Raw genomic sequence first — 5,014 nt, 5'->3', positions numbered from 1 at the left:
AGAAAGTCAGAGAGAGGGTTGCTCTTGTGTGTACGAGTGTTGTGCGAAGGGATGGTAGTGTTTGGAGCCGCTTTATATAAAAACGAGGAGCTGAGCTTAAGGCCACCTCTCTCTCTCTCTCATGCCTGGGGCAACCAACCAACCACCTGTATATTTATTGTTATAAGAACAACACTACACCACGGCACAGAATCAGCGACTCCAAATATGTCGCTAAAAGCTCCATCAGCGACTTAGGATCGGTTGGGAAAAAGTATTACCGACAGATATTTTGGTCGTTTAAAGCCCGGTCGGGAAAAGTATTACCGACTGACTATTTTTTGCCGATCGACTGTTTGATGCTATAATCAAAGAAACGCCGACCGACACCTTTGCCGACCGACATACTATTGCCGACTGATTGCCTCTTTACCGACCGATTGTTCGATGAAAAAAATACTATTACCGACAGATAGTCCAACGTGAAGCATTCAAACATTTTAAAAATATCAAACTATGTACAGACTATGTATCTGTCGGTAATTAGTATTGCACATGTTACAACAATCAAATAAATTTGCAATTCCATGTCACCACAAGAATCTCAGATACAATTTCACCAAATATTCACAGTTGATAGTACAACATTCAAATAGGAAGTTCATAAGCCATACACTAGGTCACCACAATAATCATATACATTTTTCAACCAAAAGGTCACAGTTCACATATTCCATAGTACTACAGACAAGTATACATCGACTTCAATGATCCAAAATACATACTTGCATGCTGAAAATACTAAATGATAGCATTTTTTAACAGAAGCATTCTCAGATCTAAAGCTCATAACCCAGAAGCCACCAAACATGTCTGCCTGTGTACAGCTCAAATCTAACTTTGTACACCAAAAAGCCACCAAACATGTGTACAGCTCAAATCTGCTAGTTAGCACCGTCCAGCCCTGCCTGAAAAAATTTACCATTGAATCAGTTGCACATGATGATAGGTATCATATCATACTATATGCAACCAAATAATGCACATACAAAGACCATTGGCAGCATCCTTATTCTGAAATTAGCTATCACAAGTGAAATTGCAATGCGACAACACATAGCTCAAAATCAAGCATCCTTATACAGAGACCATTGGCAGCATCCTGCTTGCCACAATGTTTACAAGTAAAAGGCATTGCAATGCAACAAATAAGGCTCAGCTCACAGCCATCATACACAAAGCATAATTCATATCATCATGAAGGAAGGAAAAGGCTCACAGCTCACAATAGTCCATAGCTCACATCCATGAAGCACAAAGAATAATTGCAGACAACATATTGTTAGCCAACAGTGGTATATAGTGTTTCACCATGTTCTTCCACACACAAAAACAAGGCTAAATCTAAACTGCAATATGAAGACAGAAAACATTACACATATTTTCCACATACATAGTTTCACTATGATCCTGATCTTTGCAGAATATAGAATCCCATGCTTCATTCAGTCTAAACACTTTGTTCAGAGCTAATAAACGGTTAGGTAAACAAAGATGTGCAGAATGTGCTTGTAAATGCCAACTTCCCAAAATAATTGAGGCAAAACACGCTTGTAAATTGTGTCTTAAGTCCTAACTCTAATCAATTTCAATGAGCAAAACAGCATAATATTGTGCAAAAATCTGTTCATTTCCTGTAATGCATGGTGCACATACCAAAATGGGTCCAAAAGCACCCATGTTCACAAAATCCTTGTTAGGACAATTCAAATATTCTCGGATCTCAACTATCCCTAATACAGTCTATAGGCATAATAACAAGTTTAATTGATTTCTTTTGGGTTGCTGGTCTTCAGGAATAGTTCAATTCAGCTTCCAGAATGGTTAGGGTGATTCAGTTCTACAATATCAGACCTAGTCTTTTGAGTTGCCAGAAATCCAAAGTGACTATGATACACTGCACATCACATACCATGATAATAATAGAAGTAAAAAGAAGAGTAGAACACAGTGCAAAAAAAAAAGGAGGAAACGCAGGTACCAATCAAAGTATCCATGCTAACTGTATGTTTCTGCTTGTGGTTTTATTCTTTCCAATAGCGCCTCAGCTTCAATAAAAACCCCCTAAGGGTCCCAAAGGTGTATATTTAACTTCTCTCCAACTGTTACATGAAGTGTTATGATAATTTTAGATGGGAAGTAAATGTCCTATTCTAAGCATCAGTCTCCCTATTGTCGAAAAAGGAAAGCATCAATCTCAAAACTCGAGTACCTAGGCATAAATGGCAGTGCCAGGCAGTGAAGATGAAGGTGATCAACACTATTAAATGGGGGCTGATGAAACCCAAACCTGTAAGACAGGCCACACATATAAGAGAGTAGACAGTGATAATGTAGAATAAGTATCTTGTGTAAACAACATATTAATGTTGCCAGCATATGAGAGCTCTGGAGAAGACATACAAGTATACAACACAAACTGATCAAATATATTCCTTTTGGTAATACTTGTGTTCCTCAGAATCAGGAGCATCTCGATTGAACAAATCTTTCCCCACCTTCACCATGTGACTGACTAAAAAGAACAAAAAGATGATGCAGCTCACACTTCACAAAGCAGTCCGGTTTGCATAACCATGCATAAAGATATGCAGCAGCAAACCAGGGTTATAAGAAGCAAGAAACAAGAGGGTACCCACCTAATTGGTGATCATCTTTGGTTCTCTCAAGGTTATTTACAGTTGGTATATGCGCAATGGGTATGGCAAGATAGTGCCTGCAAACATCGCTCGGCACAATAAATTAGAAAACAAATCTTCAAGCAAAGAAATTGGGCATATACAGGTGCAAGATCATTAGAAAAATAATGAGTCAATAGTTCCCTTTGGCAGTGAATGGAAGAACTGAATTCAGCTTTGATGCTAAGGCTAAATCATGGGCAAAATTGTATGTCAAAGGCTTATCAAAGATAGCCAGCAAAAAGAGCTCAACGCTTTATACAATCTTTGCATCAAGTAAATAATGGCAGCGTTACTAACTCTCCTCCTGTACTTTGGGTTGCAGCGAGGGTGGCAGGGCCTCCGTCCTCTCTCCTCCGTCCGCCATGGGCAGCGACAGCAGGGGCTCCGCCCGAGCCCAGCAGCAGGGATCTGCCCATTTCTTCAATCTGCCCCCCCCCCTCCTGTAGATCAAACTCCCTTGCTATACATAGGCGGCACCCAGGATCCGAGGTGGTCAGATTGAACTCGGATTCGTTGAGATTTTTTATGGATTTGGCGGATAGGGATGGAGTTCGTGTGGAGATTGAATCTGGAGATCGATTTCACACGGGTTCAACTCGATTTGCTTAGAGGTAGAGAGGGGAAGCACTCAGCTTGGGGGAGATAGAAGCGGCAGCTACACGGGGTTGCCGTTGGAGAAGGGGAAGATGGGGGGTTGTGACGGTGCCGTCGATGGCGCCCATCGGGTCCTCGTCCCCAGTGGTGGTCGTGGTGGCGGACGGGGAATGACGGGAAGCCGTAGAGCGGGGGGAAGCAGAACGGCCACGGGAGAAGCGACGGCGGTGGCGGCCAAGGTGGACGGAGGATGCACGGGATTGAGCTGCCGGCGGTGATCTGTGGTGACTGGATTGGAGGAGGGGAGTGCAATGGCAGCGGCGTACTGGAGGCTGAGGATTTTGGGAGGCTTCGTGCGGGGGCTTTTGGGAAGGGGCTTTTGGTGTAACTGTTTGCTGCTGCTGGATTTCGGAGGCGCCTAAAATTTCCCCCCTCCCGCCTTGTCTAATCGCAGACCGATCATCAGATACTAAGTTTTCCCGACCGATGATTCAACATAAATTATATCAATTGCCGACTAACATTTCAACACTGAACATTGAGATAATTACCGACCAATTGTTTCTCTGTAAATCTTGAATCATCGACCGACAGTTTGTCGTTCACCTTTAACGACCAATGGCGTATCGGTGATGACCTACTTTTACCAACTGACGAATGACGGTAATTTGGTACCATGGTGTAGTGCAATTTGATGATCTATGCAAGTTAGTAATTCTCAATAGTAATACATTGTTTTTGGTTCATGCATGCCACTGGGTTCATCTGTCCTGGCGTGAGGGAGAAGACTACTCTGCATGCCTGTGTGGGTAGTGGACTGTGCGCTTTATTGAGGGACTGTGGAGGTGTTGTTGGAGATTAGACCATGCAAGGAGGCTGAAAGCACAATGTGTCCCCTTATCCTCTTGTTTTGAATAGCTGGTGAGCAGATATATATCCACTATAACTGCTAGTTATATGTGTACTATACATGAGTACATGGATGTGTGAACTTTTTAATTTTATATTTTTTAAATAAAAATTGCAAAAATAAGCATCCATTTTGAAAAATAAAAAAATTTATGTGCATCATGGTGGTCAATTCAAATAACTAACCAGCACAAAATATGGGTGGAGGTTGGTTGACATTTTGTAGAACCAACTAATTAAGGTTTCGTTTGGAACGCAAGGTAAATAAATAACACCATTTAAACATCTAGTATCGACATGGGAATGTCTCAGACCTATACGCATATATGTCGTCCTGTTTTGTCTCAACCTTAGCTTGCAAAACATATTTTCCTAACTCGGTAAGTTGTGGCCGATAGAAACAGCGCCACAACTTGAATGATCAAGACAATCTTGCCACAACTCTATGTCTATGACACGTGGGTTTGACATGCCTAAGCTGCAACTAGCTAAGAACCAAACACCTACTTAAGAAACATGAGGCAATATGCCGAGAGGTTTGGTTTCGAACCAAAAGGCGTAGAAGTTTGAAACGAGTAACAAAACCGCGCAGGCACCTGTCTCGTCATGCTCGTGCATCCATGCTCCTATTTTCTAGCTGTAGATAGACCTGTGTGCAGGTAGTAAGTATCTCTAGCACGACACGCACGCAGAGCCAGGGCCAGGGCCAGGGCCCCATGCATGTCAAGCTTACGGTACGGTTTTCGCATGGAGTCCACATGGACCTTAGCGTATCCCCGTGGTATCGGAAG

The 5,014-nt window shown here is 42.4% G+C and overlaps 1 long non-coding RNA gene across 2 annotated transcripts; it reads right to left on the bottom strand.

Moving 5' to 3' along the window:
- Positions 1–655: 655 nt before the first annotated feature.
- On the bottom strand, positions 656–3,675 carry LOC133886216 (uncharacterized). 2 transcript variants are annotated; one of them, XR_009903376.1, is made up of 6 exons: positions 3,018–3,675; positions 2,679–2,755; positions 2,443–2,554; positions 2,252–2,329; positions 2,021–2,141; positions 656–947 (listed from the first exon to the last, which is right to left on the bottom strand). It is a non-coding gene; the product is annotated as an uncharacterized LOC133886216 (long non-coding RNA). The 2 variants fall into 2 exon arrangements; XR_009903375.1 differs by having other exon boundaries at positions 2,679–3,675.
- Positions 3,676–5,014: the final 1,339 nt, after the last annotated feature.

Source organism: Phragmites australis, chromosome 12 (assembly GCF_958298935.1).
Source record: "Phragmites australis chromosome 12, lpPhrAust1.1, whole genome shotgun sequence".
NCBI classification, from domain to species: domain Eukaryota; kingdom Viridiplantae; phylum Streptophyta; class Magnoliopsida; order Poales; family Poaceae; genus Phragmites; species Phragmites australis.
This window is presented reverse-complemented; position numbering and strand designations above follow the sequence as displayed.